This window comes from Scyliorhinus torazame, chromosome 10 (genome assembly GCF_047496885.1).
Source record: "Scyliorhinus torazame isolate Kashiwa2021f chromosome 10, sScyTor2.1, whole genome shotgun sequence".
In the NCBI taxonomy this organism is placed as follows: Eukaryota; Metazoa; Chordata; class Chondrichthyes; order Carcharhiniformes; family Scyliorhinidae; genus Scyliorhinus; species Scyliorhinus torazame.
This window is the reverse complement of record NC_092716.1, coordinates 239,113,087-239,136,070: the sequence shown is the minus strand read 5'-3', so window position 1 is coordinate 239,136,070 and position 22,984 is coordinate 239,113,087. Positions and strand designations below refer to the sequence as shown.

The following is a 22,984-nucleotide window of genomic DNA, read 5'->3' as shown; positions in this document are numbered from 1 at the left end:
CGCCCTGTATTTGCTCAGAAACCTGCATAAATGTGCTTCGGTTTGATATTTAATCGAATTGGCAATAACTGGATGTCAGAAAGTTGCATCTGATTTTCCTGCGGTAAAAACTGTGGCTGCGAGTGACACCAGAACCGAACACTCAAACCTGGCAACGTGTTGAACAAGTACACTATCCGATAGAAAAAGATGTATCTTCTGGACATAACCCCACATCTTAAACACTCTGAATGCGCCTTGAATGGATAGCCATTTAACTCGCATCTAAATGATCATTTAAGACATTTGTGATTCAGCATTTTAACCCAGGGACACTGTGATTTTTTAATATAAATATGCGTTTTCTCAGATACTGAAAACACCGACTGTGTAATAGCGGTACCCGCGGCATTATTACCTCCGTTCTCCGTCATTCCATGATAACATCCACATCCACAAGCGAGTTGTTCCACTCAATTGGCTATATCCCCACAGCCCTTATAAACTACTCCTTGAACAGACAGACGTGACACACATAACAGTCAGGATTTAGCATCCCGGTGCTGTGAGGAGAGCGCCTCGCTGATCACTGAAAGCAGCAAAGATGCAGAGACAGGAGAGGGGGTTTGGAAATGGGAATTGTGGAAGATTTGGAATTGCACCGTGGACGGCTGGCTGCGGCAGAATTCATCAACCCCCCCCCCCCCCCCCCCGTCTCGGTGCGTGCCTGCTGTTTATCATGGTTAGCAGCTTCCTCGGGGCCAAGGGTACATTTGGCCATTCAAAATTCGGGCTCAATCAGCAAGAACGGTTCTGTTTGGAAAGAGCAGACAACACACACACACTACCCTGGCTACTGAGAGCTGTGAACAGCAGGGCTGCTGGGTTCCAGTCACTGGGGGTGGAACATTCACTCAATGAAGCCAGAGGCACTGTACCCTGCCGTATACACAATCGCAGCAGCATCCCTCCCTGTGTACAGTGAGATACAAGTCAATCCCCCTCCTCCACCTTTTGGAACGGTTGTTATTAAACCCTTCTCAATATATTTACAAAACAAAAACAGCCTCCTGCTCAAAAATAAACGACTGGGCTATTATTAGTCTAACTATTTAGAATGGAGCAAAAACACTGCCCAGCCCTTGGGAAGAGCCAAGTTTCAATCTCCAACCTTTTATTTTGTAAAGCTGGCTGTGGGAGAAGAGAGGGGGTGATTGCAAACAGAAGCCCCATTTGCTCCAGACTGCGTTTGCTGGTGAACTGTTGAAATTTGAGAGGGGGGGGAAACAAAAAAAATTACGACGGTTGTAATTTGCCCAATAATTTCACCTCTTCAGTGCGCAGGCGTCCAGTATATAACGCTGGCAAAGTGGATTGTGACTGCTCCTGCAGCGCACGGTGCAACGGGGGCTCTGTTTGAGGGAGCTCCCACTTTCATTGGTATTCCGCTCTCCCTTTCACCCACGCGAAGTTGGAAGAGGACTTGGGGCTGGATGGAGCGGTGCACGATTCAAAGGCAGCAGCTCGTCCCAGCAGTCGGAGCCGGGGCTGGATGTGGGAGGAGGAGGGAGAGAGGAGGAAGGGAATGAGACAGAGGCAGCAGGGAATGAGACAGAGGCAGCAGGAGGCAGCTCCACGCTGACTGGAGCGGTCCCAGGGCAGGAGTGCAGAGAGGGAGAGCGATTTGGAGCACCCCCTCCTCGCTTCCTTGTGTGATGGGACGAAACTGATGACAGGGAGAGAGGGGGTCTGTCTTTAGGGGGAGGGAGGGAATTTGGATTGCCATGCAAAGACTGTGAGAGCGACCCGCTTCCTTTCTGAAGCCCTTTGCAATCCCGGGAGAGAGGACAAGCGGCGAGATGTGACCATCTATCTGCAGCGCTGAAAGGGGAGCAACTGGAGGCTCTAGTGTTGCCAGCTCGCACGCCAGCCAGCTCACAGTTACTTAACTTCGCTAATCCTCAACTGCTTTCTGATTTAATTCAACCCCCCCCCCCCCCGAGAGTGAAGTGACAGAGAGAAGAACGCTATCGTGTTGGGGGTTCTAGTGTTTTAATGTATGGAGCGAAATCAGGATGATTCACTGGATGGTAAGTTGCTGACTTGTTTGTTTCCCCAATCTCTGCTGTTCAGTGCAACTGTTTCCAATCAGTGAACAATCACCGTTTACATTGAAAAGTGCCTCAGTGCTGGGCCCTCCGCTGTTTGTGTGTGTGTGTGTGTGCGCTTTTATAAGGGAGGTGATGTTCTGAACGAAACCTGTGACTCTCAGGAATGAAATGCGGGCTGGTTGAAGCGTTGTCAATTCAGGAGACGGACGAGGTCGGTGCAATCAGTAAACTTTTTGATTGTTGGTTTTTTTTCTGCAAAAAAAAAAAGCAGATGGAATGACTGGAATGAATCATCCACTCCTGGCTTTGGGGAAATTGGTTGAGGATCGATTCCGATTTGCAGGCAGCACTTTTGTGCCTGCTGGCAAAGTCAGACTTTAGTGACCTGGGAGGAATATTGGGGGCCGGGAGGAGAGAGTTTGGGAGGGGGGGGGGGTGGAATGACCGGAATATCACTGGAATCTGGTTGGATGTATCCTACTTGAGGGGATGCGTGTAATCTGGCTGCCAATTCAGCCCCAGTAATGCACAGCAAAAAACCCAAATTTATTCAAAGGCAGCGGATTGCATGTTGTCCCCCCCCCCCCCCTCCCCCCCTGCCCCCCTGCCCAAGGGGAGGCTGCGAGTCGGAGATCTGCAGTGTCATTCACACTGGATTGGAGTTGAGCGGGGTGCAAATGCAGAGACCCCCCCCCCCCCCCTATGCTGAGGTTGCAGTCAGTTTAACATTCCTGCGGGGTGCTGTGAGCTGTTGCAGCCAGCGACTGCCTGAAGTGAACAATCGCCCCCAATATGTGCTGCTGTCTCTGCCTTGGTGGTGCTGAACTCTCAACACAGAGCTTGGCAGTCCCTAGTGGTGACCGTGCAAACAACCAAGCCGCGCATGCCTTGACCATCTCTCCCGACTGGTCAGTGAGGGGGAGAGAGGCAGCTGAGAGGCGCCTCACTATTCCACAACTGTTGACTTAACCACTCGACTGAACTTCACATCTCAGGCAGTATTTTCCAGAATTTCCCGCTTTGCAGAGCGCCTTCCTCCCTCGGCAGCATCAACCTGTGCACAAGTAGTTGCTCTACTGAAATCTCCAGGCATTAGATTCAGAGGGTGAGACAACACAGTTGGGTATTCAGCCCTTATTGTCTGTACCAGCCCTCTGGAAGTGTTGTCCAGTTGATTCCACCACTCTTACTCATCCCATGCAACCTTGTAGTTGCTTCCCTGCAAGCGTCAATCCAATCCCTCTTCCAAAGTTACTTATAGGACCTGCTTCCGCCGCCCTTTCCGGCAGGATCTTCCCAAAATGAACGCGCTCCCTCAGGCCCACAACATTTTATTTGGCACTTGTCTTCAATGTGCTTCCTCTGATTGCTGTCTCTTCATTGTGATCTCAAGCAATATCTTGATTCTGGTTAGCTGTGTGCTGAATTTTGTAATAATAAATAGACCCTTGTTGTGGTGCTAAATCAACTGGGATTAAATGGGATTGATTCGGTGTTACCAGAACGGATTTGCAATTTTAACTCATTTTAACTAGCCAGATTAAAATTAACACTACCTGTTATTTTAACCTGACAATGCTGTGTTTAGCAGAGCTTATTTTCTAACTTGTACTGATGGTTGGAACTAGTGTTTGAAAATGTGCCCATTGGAAGGGAAATATATGACAATGTTACACTGTAGAATGAACATATCGTGTGTCTGTATGCTTGTTTGTATGGTTTTGAAATTGAATGGCCATGTTCCGAAATTAAGTTTGGATTTAATGCAATAAACGTTGTGTTTTGTTTTGCTGCTGTCACGCGGGCTAACATCAGATTTTTTTGCTCTCAAATCCATTCATTGCATGCAGAGCCCTGAGATGTTTTGGCATGGCGAGGCACAATGTACATGTTTTATTCTATTATGGTGATGCTGGAAAATCCATCCCCACTTCAATTACCTACGTCTATATAAAATATTTCAGTCTGGTCGTTCTGTACAATTCTAATCTGTTTCTCTTCTTTAAATTAAAATATAGTTTTGTTTAAAATAATGTACAATGTGCAAGTAATTGTTTTATACAATTCCCAATCAAAATTTGAGCTTGTGTGGGACACGGGGCATTTTCCTTTGTGACAGTGGTACCTTTCCATTACTTCTGTCGCACTTGGATATTAAATAATTTGTTGAATTCAAAGCAACCTATCAGACTGCATAAAAATGAGTATTATATAAGACAACTAAATCTCTCTTAATTGCAGTTAAAGACCTGTAATCCTACAGACAGCTGATGTTGATAGGCAATATTTAAATTTGTAGTGATTTGTTAAGTCCAATACATTTTATTTCCTTGTTGATTGTAAGCTTATTCCGTTCATCCTTGGTATTACTTCAGGATTTTAGTTCTTTCTGCCGGTCTGTGCCAGTACCTTTAATCCGAAATGCTGATAACGTGGCCAGCGGACAATATCAACAATAGGTTTACATGCAGTTCAGACACCTTTCCAGAAAACTGCCAGCAGGTTAATAGTCAGTAATGTAATGATCTTGTGATACACAAATTCAAGTACATCATGATATGTAAAAATCATGGTAAACACACCACTAGCATAGTGATTTTTAATCCTAATAACTGTGATGGTGTCAAAGCCAGCTAGTGGCAAAGCAATTCTCAGCAGTAGTGATACAGAGTGCCAGTAACAAACCCTGCTAACTGACAATTACGATAGACTTTTACATTTTACATTTACTGTTTGGTGTGTCGGCCATTTATTAACATGCTCATTGTGAAAAACAACCAACAGAGTATTAACTCCTTTATAACTCCAGGTTAGGGTTGCAAAGAATTCCCATGTTGAACCTTCTTCGGAATTATCCTGTTAGTACCATTCTGCAGTGACAACATGGCAATAACTCCTGTGACTTCAATCAGGATCATTTTAGTTCTCCTTTGAACTTGCATTCTATTTCTTTATGTTGTCACTGTGGAATACATTATTTGTAGCACAGCATCAAGCATAAGTACTTAATTTGGGAAATATTACTGAAGACGTGCGCTCCAGAGCTCGCTGCGTCTCTAGCCAAGTTGTCCCTGTATAGCTACAACATGAGCATTTACTTGACAATGTGGAAAATGCCTAGGTATGTACTGTCAACAAAAGGCAAACAAATCCAACCTGGCCACATACTGCCACATCAGTCTGCTCTCGATCATCAACAAAGTGATGGAAGGTGGGAAAGTGTCGTTGACAATGCTATCAATTAGGACTTACACAGTAATAACCTGCTCGCTGATGCTCAGGGTTCAACCAGGGCCAGTCAACTCCTAACCTGATTACAGCATTGGTCCAGAAATAGAAAAAAGAGCTGAATTCAAGAAGGGAAGTATATGTGACTGCCCTTGATATCAAGGCAACATTTGATTGATTGTGATATCAAGGAACCCTGGAAAAATTGAAGTCAATGGGAATTGGGGGTAAGAGGAAACTCTCCACTAGTTAGTTTGGAAGTTACCATTGACCAGAAACTGAATTTGCTTTGACAATGGGTCATCTGGACTCGAAACATTAGCTCTTTTCTCTCCCTACAGATGCTGCCTGACCTGCTGAGATTTTCCAGCATTTTTTCTTTTGTTTCAAATTCCAGCATCCGCAGTAATTTGCTTTTATTTAACAGAATTTTCTGATTGAGATAAATACTGTGGCTACAAGAGCATGTCAGAGACTGGGAATTCTGCAGTGAAAACTCGCCTCCTGACTCAAACCTGTCCACCATCTACAAGGCACAAGTCAGAAGTGTTCTGGGATACTCTCCACTTGCTTGGATGAGTGCAGCTCCAATAATACTCAAGAAGTTTAACACCATCCAGGGCAAGGTAGCTGGTTTGATCAGCACCTCATCCACCTCCTGCACTATTGATGCACAGTGGCAGCAGCGTGTACCACCTATAAGATGCACCGCAGCAACTCAACAAGATTTCTTCGACAGCGCTTGCATACCTGTGACCCCTACAGCAGAGCAGCAGATACATGGGAATACTGTCACTTGCAAATTCCACTCCCAAGTTGTACATTACTATGATGGTTGCTGGGTCAAAATCCTGGAACTCCCTTTCCTTGTATCACTGTGGGTGTATCTGCACTAGCTGGACTGCAGTAGTTCAAAAAGATGGTTCACCACCATCATATCGAATGTAATTAGTGATGAACAACAAAATGCTGGCCCAGCCAGCAATGCACACATCCCATAACAAAATCAGATGAGATAAGCCATTCGAATTGTTGTTTGTGATGCTTTCCATTTGAAATTCAAGGATAGATTTTAACTTTCTCACTCTATCCATCTATGACTCAGTATATAATTATGTGCTTCAGCTTGAAAATGAGAACATAGTTAATTAAGGTATGAATAAGTTATACTGTATTGCCATATATTTGTATATGTCATCTTTGTGTGTATTTTGTGTCAGCATAATTGTCAATAGAATATCATGAATAACTAGGTTTTTAATTATCTTTGGTACAGAATGCAAAACATTTTCGAAACTGAAGTAGTCCGCTTTCCTTCTGGAGATTTAATTAGATTGATTACACACAAAATTTGAATGTAATCAATCTAATAGTTATTTTATTGCAGGGGAAAGATAAATGTATTCGGTGTTTCACTTTAAAACCATTGCAATATTTACATTTTACATTTCATTTTATGCATCCCATCATTTCTAAAGTACCTATTTCTCGGTTTCACCACTTCTTTTGAAACATAATCGATTTTCATTTAACTATTTGGCCTTGGACATGGGAACACATGCACAGCATGCATGAAATGGTAACAGTAAGTCTGCCTGAATCATAAAGATGTATCTGTGAGTTCACATCATTTGGTTCGGAGAACTTCATATCGCTTGGCCACACTGTCAAAAGACGTCTGACAAGAAATTGGTCTCCACTCTTTGTGATATGACACATATACTGAGGAGCAGCTTGTGCACAACCATTCCTGATCCAGCTGTATGCAAATTGTCCAGGAGTGATTTGCAGCTGGAAGACCTTTGATTATATTTTTTTAAGAAAGGGGAATGGACTGTGCATATTCAGATGTTATCTAATTAAAATTGCAGTTAAAAGAAGAAGGAGGCATATGACATGCATAGGCAGCAAGGATCAAGTGGATCTCTTGAAGAGTATAGAGGTTATTGGAGTAGAGTTAAGAGAGAAGCCTGGAAGGCAAATAGGGCACATGAGATTGCTTTGGCAGATGAGGCAAAGGAGAATCCAAAGAGCTTCTACAAATACATAAAGGGCAAAAGAGTAACAAGGGAGAGATTAAGGCCACTTAAGGATCTACAAGGTCCTCTACGTGTGGATCCACAAGAGACGGGTGAGATCCTAAATTAAAATTTCTCGTCAGTATTTACTGTTGAGAAAGGCATAGATATTAGGTAACTTGGGGAAATATATAGTGATGGTCTGAGGAGTGTACATATTACAGAGAAGGAGGTGCTGGAAGTCTTAAAGTGCATCAAAGTAGATAAATCCCCTGGACCTGATAATGTATCCCAGGACCTTGTGGGAGGCTCGGGAGGAAATTGCGGATCCCCTAGCAGAGATATCTGAATCGTTGACAACCACAGGTGAGGTGCCTGAAGATTGGAGTGTAGTAAATGCTTTCCCTTTGTTTAAGAAAGGCCACAGGGAAAAGCCTGGTAACTACAGACCGATGGGCCTAATGTCTGTGGTGGGTAAGTTGTCAGAAGGTATTCTGAGGGACAGGATCTTCAGGCATTTAGAGAGGCAAGGGCTAATTAGGGACAGTCAGAATGCCTTTGTGATTGGAAAATCATGTCTCTCAAATTCGATTGAGTTTCTTGAAGGGTTAACTAAGAAGGTAGATGAGGGCACTGTAGTTGACATTGTCTACATGGACTTTAGTAAGGCCTTTGACAAGGTACCTCATGGTAGGTTGTTGAATAAGGTTAAATCTCATGGGATCCAGGGTGAGGTAACCAATTGGATACAAAATTGGCTTGGCGACAGAGGATAAAGGGTGGTTGCAGAGGGTTGTTTTTCAAACTGGAGGCCTGTGACCAGTGGTGTGCCTCGGGGATCAGTGCTGGGTCCACTTTTATTTATTATTTATATCAATGATTTGGATGAGAATTTAGGAGGCATGGTTAGTAAGTTTGCAGATGACACCAAGATTGGTGGCATAATGGATAGTGAAGAAGGCTATCTTGGATTACAACGGGATCTTGATCAATTGGACCAGTGACCCGATGAATGGCAGATGGAGTTTAATTCAGAAAAATGTGAGGTAGCATTTTGGTAGATCGAATCAGGGTAGACATACTCAGTTAATGGTAGGGAGTGTTATAGAACAAAGAGATCTAGGAGTACAGGTTCATAGCTCCTTGAAAGTGGGGTCACATGTGGACAGGGTGGTGAAGAAGGCATTCGGCATGCTTGGTTTCACTGGTCAGAATATTGAATACAGGAGTTGGGACGTCTTGCTGAAGTTGTGTAAGACATTAGTGAGGCCACACTTGGAACACTGTGTGCAGTTCTGGTCACCCTGTTATAGAAAGGATATTATTAAACTAGAAAGAATGCAGAAAAGATTCTACCACGGCACGATGGTTTGAGTTCTAAGGAGAGGCTGGATAGACTTAGGGGCGGGATTCTCCCTCCCGCAACACCTGATTTCTGGTGCGGCGCGCCCTGGGGATTCTCCGTCTCGCCAGCCGGCCAATGGGGTTTCCCATTGTGGGCAGCCCCACACCAGGCTGTCAGCGCAACGGGGAATCCCGACAGCGGAGAATCCAGCCCTGGGACCTTTTTTCTCTGGAGCGCAGGAGGCTTAGGGGTGATCTTAATGAGGTCTATAAAATAATGAGAGGCAGAGATAAGGTAGATAGTCAACATCTTTTCCCAAATCTAGGAGAGTCTAAAGCTAGAGGCAATAGGTTTAAGGTGAGGGGGAAGAGATACAAAAGGGTCCAGAGGGGACATTTTCTCAGACAGAGGGTGGTGAATGTCTGGAACGAGCTGCCAGAGGCAGTAGTAGAGTCAGGTACAATTTTGACTTTTAAAAAGCATTCAGACAGTTATATTGGAAAGATGGGTATTGAGGGCTATGGGACAAATGCGGGCAATTGGGACAAGATTAGTGGTAAAACAGGACGGCATGGACAAGTTGGGCCGAAGGGCCTGTTTTGCTGCAAACCTCGATGACTCCATGACTCAATCCCATCATTTAAGTCATTAGTAAATACAGTGAATAGTTGAGGCCTCACCATAGTTTCTGCCAACCACAGTAGTCTGCCAATTTGACTACTTTCCCATTATCTCAACTCTCTCCCTCCTGTCATTCAACAATCTTCAGGTCAATAATTTGCCTTCAATTTGCTGGATTTCAACTTTAGCTAACAGTCCCTTATGAGAGGTTTTATGAAATGTCTTCTGAAAGCGGAGCAGACATTCCCCTGTTGTCTCCTGCAGTCTCCACTTCACAAATGTCATTCAGGCTCGTCAGGCATGATACGACCTTTACAAATTCATCCACGTGCTTCCTGAAGAGCAGATATTTTAAAAAGTAGCCTGTCATTCCGTCTTTAATAAAATCATTACTCACTCTCACCTTGCATATCTCCACTTTCTTAAGTCCATGATACACAGACTTAGAACATTGACATAGAACATACAGTGCAAAAGGAGGCCATTCAGCCCATCAAGTCTGCACCGATTCACTTAAGCCCTCACTTCCACCCTATCCCCGTAACCCCTCTTAACCTTTTTGGACACTAAGGGCAATTTATCATGGCCAATCCACCTACATTGCACGTCTTTGGACTGTGGGAGGAAACCGGAGCACCCGGAGGAAACCCACGGGGAGAACGAGCAGACTCCGCACAGACAGTGACCCAGCGGGGAATCGAACCTGGGACCCTGGCGCTGTGAAGCCATCGATGCTAACCACTTGTGCTACCCTGCTGCCCACTACTTGAAAGGATACGGTAGACAACTGGTTTGACTATTAAGCAGCAGATCTGGCTGGAGTATGTAAAGTGCTATTGAGTCCTGTTCTTGTCCGCTAAAACTACTAAATATCTAGGACCATACTGGAATGCCGAGAAAACCACCGGCTTTTTTTCTCCATTGTAAACCATTTTCTCAAACAACTCTCACCGACTCCCCCATCCTCAACTCCAACAATAAGTGTGAGGAAATCATGGACTTCCTTGACCTTGAGACAGATCAGCTGCCCCTGCTGCACCCCTCACTTTCACTCAGCCACCAGTCCAAATTTTCTCTCATGCTCCCCCCCCTGCGCTAACCCTGAGTTTCAATCCTGAGTTTCTCTCTTATCTTCCCTCATTTCTCCTCAGAGCTCATCTTGTCCATAACACCCACCTCCCGCCCACTCATTCCTATTTCCAATGAACTCCTGACCAACCAGCTACCCCTCCCAACCCCCAAGTTGGCCAATATTGTTAACAGTTCTCTCTTTTCAGGTATTGGCCGGAATTCTCCAATCGTCATGATTCACTTTTCCCGCTCGCAGCGCTCCCCGCCAGCAGGTTTTGCGGTGATGTGGGATGGTTTCAATGGGAAATCCCATTAACAAGCGGTTGGAAGACAGAATCTCGCTGCCAGCAAAAAGCATGCTGCCGAGAAACATTCGGCTGGGGGATGGGAGAAGCCCGCTCGCTTGTCTCTCTCTCTTTTGCAACTCCCATTATCCCCATCCTTAAAATCTTTGATCCCATTATACTAACAAACTATTGTCCCACCTTCAACTCTCCTCCCTTGGAAAAGTGAACACGTTGTTACCTCCCAAATCCGCACCCACCATTCCAAAAGCTCCATGTTTGAATCCCACCAAACAGATTCCATTCTTATTTATTTACTCATAGACAGAGAATCACTTGCAATAGTTTCTCTTCCCACTCTCACACCATTACCTCTGGTGTCCCCAAACAATTTAACCTTGGCCTCATCCAATTCTTCATCATCACGCTGCCCCTTAACGACATCATTCGAAAGCACAGCCTTAGTTTTGTCATGTTGATCCAGCTTTACTTCATCACCATTTCTCTCGACTCATCTACAGTGTTAAATTATCAGACTGTTTATACAATTTTAAGAATTCCAGCCAATACCTGGAAAGAGAGAGCAGTGCATGGTGGCACATTGGTTAGCTCTACTACCTCACAGTACCAGGAACCCGGGTTCAATTCCAGCCTCGGGTGACTCACTGTGTGGAGTTTGCACTTCTCCCCGTGGCTGTGTAGGTTTCCTCCAGGTGCTCCGGTTTCGTCTCACTGTCCAAAGATGTGCAGGTTAGGTGGATTGGCCATGCTAAATTGCCCCTTAGTGTCTAAAAAGTTAGGTGGGGTTACTGGGTTACGGGGATAGGGTTGGGGCATGGGCCTAGGTAGGGTACTCTTTCCAAGAGTCAGTGCAGATTTGATGGGCTGAATGGCCTCCTTCTGTACTGTAGATATTCTATGATTCTAATTAAATGTTGGGAAAACTGAAACCTTGGTTTCAGCCCCCACTCCAAAATCCACTCCCTGACTCCATCACTGTCTCTGACAACAGTCTGAGACTAAACTATAACTATCTTTTATTGTCACAAGTATGAAGTTACTGTGAAAAGCCCCTAGTTGCCACATTCCGGTGCTGTTCGGTAAGCTGTTGCGGGAATTGAACCAGCACCGCTGGCCTTGTTCTGCATCATAAACCAGCTGTTTAGCCCACTGAGCTAAGCCTGCCTCTAATGCTAGTCTGTGCGCAGACGATATTTGACCCTAAGATAACGTTCCGACTCCATATTCATGTCATTAGAATCCTAGAATGGTTACTGGACAAAAGAAAGCCTCACTGCCCCTCATCTCTCCATGCTGGTTCTCTGTAAGAGCAACGTGGCATTTCCAACCTCCTGATCCTTTCCCTGACACCCTGAATCTTATTTCTGTTCAGATAATCTTCTACCTCCCTTTTGAAAGCCTCAATTAAATCTCCCACACTCGCAGGGAGTACATTCTGGACCCTAACCATTCGCTGTGTGGAATGTGTTTCCTGATGTCACTGCTGCTTTTTTTCCCAATCGCACAAAAGGTTCTTGCTCCTTCTGCCAATGGGAACCTTTTACCTCATGATCCCCTCACGGTTTTGAATGCCTCTATCAAATCTCTGCTCAACCTTCCTTGGAGCAGTCAGGCGTCTCGCAACACCAGGTTAAAGTGGTGTGACATGTAGGTCAGATGGGTTGTTACACCTTCCTTGCATCTGAAAAACCTGTAGCCTAGGCATTTCAGTAACTTAAGATCCAAAAACAGTATCTGGGACACAAAACAATCGCCAATCGTGACTCAACAAGAAAGGAACTAGAATATTGTCTGTCAGCAGGAGTCATGTGACATAATATAATGCCTGTTTTCTCAGACTGCTGTTTCTATTCTTCAGTATGTCACCATTGAAAATGAAATTTGGCTCTGGACTGAAATTAGTGTGACTGTTTTGAAACCTCGTGTATGATATTTACGCAAGTAGCACATGTGACAGGTAATTTGACAAATATCTTGACACTAGCAACACAGAGTACTGATTGGGAGAAGAAAGAATGTAAATCCGAACCTAACAATGCAGTCAGGAGCTTTCTGGAGATTCAATGTTCTAAGTCTGTTGAATTCGGAACAAAACAAAAAAAAAACTATGTTTCACCCCTGAAAGCTCTAAACTCCAGCTGAAAGGACAACGGACGTGGGTCAAAGACAACTGCCCTTCTCACTACTCTTTTGACTGGCTGCTTGGCAAGGGTTGCATCTGGAGTGGGGTGGGGAGTAAGCTGGACAACACAGTCTTGTTCCCCTCCCACCCTCAAGATAAAATTCTTGCTTTTGTCTAGTGTCGGCTCTCCACCTAGTGGTGAACTGATAGAACTCATTAATTGAGTGAGGGAGGCTGAGCGACAGAGAGGAAAGGACTTGAATTTGAGGACAGCAGGTTGGGAGTCCAAGAAGTGAATAGTTTGATTGAACTGCCAGTTTTTGATGATTTGTAATTTCTAAAGCACAGTTATTAAGTTTCAAGAAATGTTCAGCAACTGACAACAATAACCTTGATTCAGCAAAATACGTTAATGTGAAGAAGAATAGCTTACTCAACACACCTGGATCTATTTAAGCTGTTTAATGTATTTTTTTCACCATGTTGAGATCTTTCCCACTGCATGGATGCAGTCCCAGGTGACAGGACAAGTTCTGCATTGGTTTTGATCTTATCGCTGAGATCTGTTTAGGGTCTTGAGTTGAAAGTCATGAGGACATGTGTATGAATCATAGAATCTCTACAGTGGAGAAGAAGGCCATTCATCCCATCGAGTCTGCACTGACCCTTTGGAAGAGCACCCTGCCTAGGCCCAGCACCCCCCCCCCCCCCTACCTAGGCCCAGCACCCCCCCCCCCACTCTATCCCCATAATCCCACCTAATCTTTGGACACTAAGGAGCAATTTAGCATGGCCAATCCACCCAACCTTCACATCTTTAGACTGTGGGAGGAAACCGGAGCACCTGGAGGACAAGGGAAGAATTTACAAGCTCCACACAGTCACCCAAGGCTGGAATCGAGCCCAGGTCCCTGGTACTGTGAGGCAGTAGTGCTAACCACTGTGCCACCTTGCCATCCGGAGTGAAACAGACATCTGCCTAGCCTAGATCCTCAATGATTTCACTTTTCTTTCCTTTTAAAATAGCTAATTATGGAAAGCTCTTATACGTTTCAATATTTATGTTGCACAACATTTTGTTCAAGGAGTCTAAGATTTCTGCTGACATGCAGCAGAGGTTTTCTGTTTATTGAGTTCTCCAAAACACATAATAACTGCCTATCCTAAAGGTTGACACAGAAATGTCACTATTTTTCAAAAATGATAAATGGTCAGGAGTTTAGGATAAGCAGTGTTGCAACCTTCTGGTCTAGTGTGTGGTCAATTCCAGCCCCACTTGATCTGGAGTCGCAATCTAGGTGAAATTAGATTTTATTTAAAATATCTCAGGTCCTTAGATAAGCCCAATAACTTTCAGTCACCAGGTTTATAACTTTAAAACACAAGTAACTTTTAATATGTACAGTATTATAATTAAACAGACAGAAAATGGAACTGGCTATACAATACTCCTTTCCCAACACCGCTCCCCCACTTCCTCACTCGCCCCAGTCTCTACACACGTACCCATGCACACAGGCAAAGAACACAGAGGGGAAAGAAAAATAAAATAAAAGGATGAAGGTCTTTGATGTACTGGGATGATTTCTGGTTAGTGCCTTTCTGAGGTCCAGCTTTCATTTTGATACTTCTTGCTTGTGGGCTTGAGGTGCTTTTCTCTGGCAAGGTTGTCTAGCTTCTCCGCAGGCTTAGCACCGTTCCAGGTTCACAGCAAAGGATGTGCCAGGCACTCATTGCTTTAAAAACAATAAAGCAGTTCTTTCTCTTCAGCAAACAGGAGAGGGAGAGAGAATGTTCCTTTCCCTTCCAAGGTCTGAACAATTCTGCACAGTTCTCTCAGAAAGTATCACGCAGGCAGGCAGAACACTGTACCTGGCCAACCCAAGGGTTGTCAGCCAAGCAATCGACCCAACTTACTCCAAACATGGTTCCCAAGATCCAATCGGTGCCGAGGAGTCTAGCTTCTCCTCTCAAGAAATAAAACCTGAGAAGACAGTGCCCTGACAAGCAAACGGCATCAAGCTTGAGATTTCTGCTTGAAGGCACGTTCCAATTATGGGTCCTTGGACCAAAATAATAAAACAACGTAAAATAAATGGCAGACAAAGAAGTAAGTGGGAAGGGCCTATGCTGGGCAGCACGGTGGCACAGTGGTTAGCATTGGTGCCTCACGGCGCCGAGGTCCCAGGTTTGATCCCGGCTCTGGGTCACTGTCCGTGTGGAATTTGCACATTCTCCCCGTGTTTGCATGGGTTTCCCACCCCACAACCCAAAGATGTGGAGGGGTTATTGGGTTACGGGGAGAGGGTGGAAGTGAGGGCTTAAGTGGGTCGGTACAGACTCGATGGGCTGAATGGCCTCCTTCTGCTCTGTTATGGTCTATGTGCAGAGTAGGTGGATTGGCCATGCTGAATTGCCCCTTAATTGGAAAAAATAAATTGGGTACTCTAAATTTATTTGAAAAAAGGAAGGGCCTATTCTGTTTAAAGTGTTGTTATCACCATGTTGAGTTCTTTTACACTGCATGGATGCAGTCCTGGATTAGACAGTAGAAGTGCTGCATTGGCTTTAGGTCTGTTTCGGGTTTGGTGTTGAAAGTCGTGAGGACCTGTGTACAAATGAAATAGAAACTTACCTGTCCTGGATTCCCCACGCTTTAATTTTGCTTAATTTTTAAAATAGCTAATTATGAAACGTTCTTAAATCTTTAAATATTTATATTGCACAACAATTGTTCAGGGTTTTTAAAAGTTCCCCCTGCCATGCAGCAGAGGCTTCCTGTTTACTGAGTTCTCCAACAAGTAACAGCCATCTATCCTGAAAATGGATGCAAAAATTCACTTAAATATTTTTAAAATGATAAATGCTCAGTACTTTTGGGATAAGCAGCGAAAAGCACTGGGCATGAAGACCAACAATTTCTGTATCTGCAAGTATATTTTGTGAGTTTTGTTCTTCATGTGCACATGTGCCATTTTTTTAGAATATGGAATTCTCCAGCCGCGCCTGCTCGGCAACCAGAAATTCCTGCTCGAGGCCAATGGACCTTTACATGGTCCGCGTCCCGCACGTCTCGATCTTGCGATGGGCGGAGCAGAAACATCCAGCCCAATGTTTTATAAGCAAACTTTTGTGAGGGCCACGAAGAATCCAGCCTAAGTTTGTCGAGTCCTCAAAGTAACTTTATTTACAACGATAAATACACATCAGCAGTCGTTCACCGCTGTTTCCTTCATTAGCTGGTACCACACTGGTCAGCTCTACAGGTGTAACTGTTAATGATTTCCACACTCCTCTCATTGGGGGAGCTCATACTCCCCATGAGTACCAATAGTCCCAAGCCAATAGGATTCAGGCAGGTTGTAACACAGCCCTAATGTAAATTGTTAGCTGTGAATTTTAGAAATAAGATGCAAAGATTTATTCTCTGGAAATGATTTTTCCATAAAGCTCGAGAGCTGTATGTCCATACATGGAGTGAAGGATATATCAGATTTTCAGATAATTAAAAGATTTGTCAAGATTTCAAAAGTTTGTGTACCCTCAACCCAAAACCTGAACTCAAATTTAGACAATTCACTTCAAATCTTTTCCCCTGCATATCCTTGTGGCTCATGATCTTGTATACAGTGTCCCAGTGGGTGGTTTTTAGTTCAGTACGTCTTGTTAAATGACTGGATAGTCACATGTACATGGTTCACTAGTGTCCAGTGGCATATCACAGGTACTGTGCTGTGTGCCTTATTATTCATCATTTGTATAAACAACATAGATGACTATGTGGGAGGGTGGGGGGGTAGGATCAGTAAGTTTGCGGATGACACAAAGATTGGCCAGGTGGTTAACAATGAGGTTGAGTATCTTGGGTTAGAGGAAAATATAGATTGGATGGTCAAATTGGCAGATAAGTGGCAGATGGAATTTAACCATGAAAAGTATCAGGTGATATACTTTGGAAGGACAAGGAAGTATTCAATGAATGGCATGACATGGGGAAGTTATGAGCAACAAAGGGACTTGGTGTGTTTGTCCATCGATCTCTGAAGGTGGAAGGGCAGATTAATAGGGTGATGAAAAAGGCATATGGTACAACTTCGCTTTATCAATCGAGTCATAGATTACAAAAGCACTGAGGTCATGTTGAAGTTTTATAGAACTTTGGCGAGGCCACACCTGGTGTACTTATAATGTGATGACCAGAACTTTCATAAGAAGGATGTGATTGCACTGGAGGGGGTAGAGAGGGGATTTGCCAGGATGGTGCCTTGGATGGAACATTTGAGTTACGAAGAGAGGTTGGATAAACTTGGGTTCTTTTCGTTGAAGCAGAGAAGACATGAGGGACAACCTGATTGAGGTGTACAAGGTTTTGAGGGGCATGAACAAGGTGAGCAGTAGGAATTTTGGGAGGGATGTGCGGGAAAACGTATTAAACCAGAGGGGGGGGGGGTGGGGGGCGGTGGTCTGGAATGCATTGCCTGGAGAGGTGATAGAGATAGGTTGCCTCACATCCTTTAAAAAGTACCTGGATGAGCACTTGGCACATCATAACATTCAAGGCTATGGACCAAGTGCTGGCAAATGGGTAAGGTTGGTAGGTCAGCTGCAGACTCGATGGGCCAAAGGGAATCTTCTGCATTGTGTGTTTTTGTGATTCTTGGTGTTTTTCTCTATGCATGCCCAGGGCATTCAACCAAGCCACAATAAAATCTCCTTTCCAAGACTACAATCTATTTTTATAGATTATAATATAGAACGTACAATGAGATGAGCAGAGATTTCTTCTTTGATTGCTGAAGGAAAGCCAGTCAATTAGTCCAGTTTAGTGGGATGGAAATGAAATGAAAATCGCTTATTGTCAGAAGTAGGCTTCAAATGAAGTTGCTGTGAAAAGCCCCTAGTCGCCACATTCCGGTGCCTGTTCGGGGAGGCTGGTACGGGATGAACATAAGAAAAGCTGTGATGATGGAACCGTCCTTTCTCCCTTCCCTGTAACAAATGACAATCGGAATAAAATGGGTTAGAATTCCAGTCTTGCTTCAAACATGGACAAAAGGGATGAACTCAAAGAGTAAGATGAGAATGACTGCTCTTGACACCAAGGCAGCATTTGATCTAGTGTGGCATCAAGGAGAAAAACTGGAGTCAATGGAAATTAGGGCGACATTTTTTGGCTGGTTGGAGTCAGACCGAGTACAAATGTTGTTGTGGTTGTTGGAGATCAATCACCTCAGTCCCAGGACATCACTGCAGGAGTTCCTCAGGATAGTGTCCAAGGCGCAACCTTCTTCAGCTGCTTCATCAATGATCTTCTTTCCACAATGAGGTCAGATGGGGGATGTTTGCTGATGATTCCACAATGAACACCAACATTCACAACTCGTCAGATACTGAAACAGCCCGTGTCAATAAGCAGCAAGGCCTGGACAACATTCAGGCTCATGTTGCTGAGTGGTAACTAACATTCATGCCACACATGGCACGGTGACAGAATGGTTCACACTGCTGCCTCACAGTACCAGGGACCCGGGTTCAATTCTAGCGTTGGGTGACTGTGGTGGGGTTACAGGGATAGTGCAGTGGATGGGCCGAGGTACAGTCCTCTTTCAAAGGGTCAGTGCAGACTCAATGGGCTGAATGGCCTCCTATTCCACTGTATGATTCTATGACTCTATGACCAGCACCACAGCTTCTTGTGGGAAAATCTACAGCAGAGCAGTGGAGGGCATTCAAAAAGGAAATGGGAAGAATACAGATCCAACATGTTCCCTACAGGGGGAAATGCAGGAGCAACACGTTTGAGGAATCCTGAATGTCTAGGACAATCCTGGACTGGATAAGAAGGAAGAGAAAGGCTTTTAGAAAGTTGAAAGGAATAAATTCAGTTATGGCCCTCAAGGAATATAGGAAGTACAAGAGGGAACTTGAGAAAGCAATTAGAAGTGCACAAACAGGACATGAAAAAGACTTGCTAATAAGATTAAAGAGAACCCTCAGACATTCTATAAATACATTATTCATAGAATCCCTTTAGTGCAGAAGGAGGCCATTCGGTCCATCGAGTCTGCTTCGGCTTTGGAACGAGCCCCCTACTTCAGCCCAATCCTCCACCCTATCCCCGTAACCCCACCTAACGTTTTGACACTATGGAGCAATTCAGCAAGGCCAATCCACCTAACCTGCACATCTCCAGTGAAAGACTGGGCATGAAGGGGTGTACCTCCTTTGCAGAGTGCCCTGTGTGCATCGGGGTCATCTCCACAAGATAGTGCTCCTGCTTTACGCATTCCTCTCCCCACACCCACCATACCGCTGGCCTTCAAATCCTGACTTGCTAACGTACCTCGCACACCTCCCAAGAGTGCTAATCCCTCCCCGCACAATAATATGAGGCTCAACTGAGTCCAGAATCCAGGTTCTCATTTTCCTGGGCCTGCTTGCAGTCCCAACAGTGCCCACCACTAAATTCTGGCACTGCTGGGACTGCAAGAGCTGGCGCCTAATCAGATTGGGATTTCCTTCAACTGAGGGGCAAAATTACCATGCTGAGTTTGCTAAGGTTTCTACCTGTGAGGATAGAAATTGGATTAACATCTCACCAAAAGACGGCGGGCGCGATTCTCCCAAAGGGAGACAAAGTCCCGATGCCGGAGTGAAAACCGGAGTGTTTTCACTGGGCCTGGGCCTTGGCGCCACGTAAAAAGTGGGGCCGCTTAACTGACGCGGCCGGCATCATGTAAATGAAGTCACCCGCGGATGCGCGGTTTGGCTGGTGCCAACCCGTGCATGCGCGGTTGCCGTCCTCCCCGAGGCCGCCCCGCAAGACAATGGCGGATGGATCTCGCGGGGCGCCGGAGGAAAGGGGGTCCTCCTTTAGAGAGGTTGGCCCGCCGATTGGTGGGCCCCGATCGCGGGCCAGACTGCATAGGAGGCCCCCCCCCCCCCCCCCGGTGAAGGAACCCCCCTCACACCCCCACAGGCCGCCCCCCCCCCCCCAGCGTTCCCGCCGGCGACACCTGCTCGCTGACGGCGGGAACCTGTCGTGTCGGAGCGGCCGCTCAGCCCATCCGGGCCGGAGAATAGTGGGGGTATAGCGATATAATGGCGCGGCCGGCGATTCTCCCGACCGGCGCAGCCTCGGAGAATCGCGCCCGGCATTTCTGAAACTGCAGCTTCCTTTCATCTTGGATTGTGTGCACAGGTCCTTGGAGTGAACCTTGAACCCACTGTCACTGAGTCAAGGCTGACACTTACTATGAGACAATTGCTGGTAAAGTACCAAATTATATAAGCTCACGACGTGTTTATATTTGATGTTTAACTACAGAAACATCTAGGCAACTGGACTAAGAACCACTAGAATGACTTCTATGAGCTATCCCTCGAGCATTCCTTTAGACATTTAAAATATAGAGAAAATCATTGGCATGGCTATTTTAGCTACAACATGAGAGAAAACAAGTACATCAGGAAGTTTCACTGCTGCAGGACTGAATTTATGTTTGCTCATTAGGAACTGAGTGGTACATTTTAGTGAAGCATTCTTTTTGACCTCTTTGTATAGCTATTTGAATTAGGCCCAATGGATGAATGTCTGGCTGTTAAATTAATTCAATTTAGGTTCTGTCAATGCAGCAACCAGGGTGTTGGAGCCTTCAATAGCTCCTTCAGCTGCCTTAACATTCGTACAAACTGACTCACTATGGAAGGGCCACACTTCGGAAGCAGTGGGTGTACAAAGGCAAATGGGTTACTTACCTTTCTTAGCCGAAGCATATAAAATATAAGAGCAGGAAGGTTATGATGGAGCTGTATAAAATGCTTGTTAGACCACAGCTGGATTCGGTGTGCAGTTCTGGTCGCCACACTATCGGCCGGATATTATTGCACTGGAGAGGGTGCAGAGGAGATTCACCAGGATGTTGCCTGGGCTGGACCATTTCAGCTATGAAGAGAGGCTGGTTAGGCTGGGGTTGTTTTCCTTCGAGCAGAGAAGGTGGAGTGTACAAATTATGAGGGACATACATAGGAAGGAACATTTCATAGAATTATCATAGAATTTACAGTGCAGAAGGAGGCCATTCGGCCCGTCGAGTCTGCACCGGCTCTTGGAAAGAGCACCCTACCCAAGGTCAACACCTCCACCCTATCCACATAACCCAGTAACCCCACCCAACACTAACGGCAATTTTGGACACTAAGGGCAATTTATCATGGCCAATCCACCTAACCTGCACATCTTTGGGCTGTGGGAGGAAACCGGAGCACTCGGAGGAAACCCACGCACACACGGGGAGGATGTGCAGACTCCGCACAGACAGTGACCCTAGCCGGAATCGAACCTGGGACCCTGGAGCTGTGAAGCAATTGTGCTATCCACAATGCTACCGTGCTGCCCCTTAGTAGAGGGATCATTAACTATGGGGCATAGATTGAATGTATGGGACAGGAGATTCAGAGGGAAGTTGAGGAAAATGTTTTTAATCAAGAGGATGGTGGGAATCTGGAGCTCACTGCCTGAAAAGGTGGTTGAGGCGGGAAAGCTCACCGCATTTATACAAGCACTTGAAACTTCATAGCATACAAGGCCATGGATCAAGTGCTGAAAAATGGGATTGGAATAGATAGGTGCTTGATGGCTGAAGAGCCTCTATCTGTGCTGAAAAACTTTATGGGCACTATCTGACCAAAATAAAAAAAGAGTCCATTCTGGGTGGCATTAGAGGGGTCGTTCCCGGTGCTTAAAGCACTGAAGCCGCACTTAGCGTCATTTCCTGCACTGAGGAGTTCCGGCACGTGGAGCTATTCAGAGCAGGAATAAATCAGGATGCCATTTTTAAATCTTGTCAGCTTTGTGGTTAATTGGAATTTGTAGCATACTGTTACTGGCAAGGTTGGGGTTTGAGGGGTGGGGAGAATAGGTGTTAGTGAGTTCTATAATGTAACGGCCTTTACCTTCAACTTGGCTGTGTGGCAAAATGTACCAGGAAATTCCTCAAGAGATAAATTACAAGTTCAATTTTTGTTAATGTTCGTAAGAAAAAAGAGAAAACAAAATCTGGTAATCTTTATGAAGCAGGTAACAGAACCAATGGATTGTGTGTCAAATTTGATGACAACATCAAAAGAATTGGGAGCCTCAGCCATGTGTATCAGATTTTCAGGAGACCATGCTGTATGGTACGAAGGTCATTTGAAAATGTGCTTTAAATTTCTGATCTGCGTCTCCAGTAAGTGAGGCCTCCTACAGGAAGCACAAGGCAGAAAAAACAACACAAATTGGAATTTGTGTGCAGGCTTCAAGTAGTTTTATATCCAGTGAGCAGACAGGAAATTGTGGGCAGTTTACACTTGGATTCCTGAAATGCATTGCATTTCAGCTGGCAAGACAGATGCACTGTTTCATAAAATTACCCCTTGGATGAGTTACGCCAATTGTTAATTTTAGTGAAAAATTAAATGAGTATAAACCCAGTGAAGGTAGCAGCCAACTGAAAATATACTCCATAATAATGCCTTATCTATTGGTTACGATTCTTTGATCCAATTATGTGCTATGTTTTACAAACAACTGGAAGGCTTGCTAAATGTTTTTTTTTACCATGCAGCTGATGTCCTTTCATATAGTCAGTTAATTTTCTTTTTGAAGATGTGAATATCTTATTGCATTGATTTGCCGTTTACTGACCACTTCAATTTAAATTATCACCTTTTTATAGAAGGCACTAGTTGGTCAATGTGCATAAACATTAAGTTTGACCTAATAGTAACTTAGGGATCCTGCAGTTTAACCCTGAAGTGTTATCATAGAATCACTACAGAGCAGAAGGAGACCATTTGATCCATCGGGTCTCCATTGACCCTGAAGAAGCGCTCCACCAAGCCCCACTTACCCGCCCTATCCCAATAACCCCTCAACCTAACCTCCACGTCCACTGGGCACTAAGGAGCAACTGCTGCCTCATGGCGCTGAGATCCCAGGTTCGATCCCAGCTCTGGGTCGCTGTCCATGTGGAGTTTGTACATTCTCTCCGTGTTTGCGTGGGTTTCACCCCCACAACCCAAAGATGTGCCGGCCAGATGGATTGGCCACGTTAAATTGCCCCTTAATTGGAAAAAATGAGTTGGCTACTCTAAATTTCTAAGCTAAAAAGGGGCAATTTAGCATAGTCAATCCACCTAAT

General features: G+C 45.0%; 1 protein-coding gene across 6 annotated transcripts in view; it reads left to right on the top strand.

The window, feature by feature from the left end:
• The first annotated feature begins 1,371 nt into the window (after window positions 1-1,371).
• The window catches only part of LOC140384679 (leucine-rich repeat-containing protein 4C-like), a 1,407,047-nt gene continuing 1,385,434 nt past the window's right edge, over window positions 1,372-22,984 (top strand). For all 6 annotated transcript variants that reach the window (XM_072466610.1, XM_072466607.1, XM_072466608.1 and 3 more), the window contains exon 1: window positions 1,372-2,069. The gene's annotated coding sequence lies outside the window, so the exon portion shown is untranslated. The remainder of the gene's footprint in view (window positions 2,070-22,984) is intronic.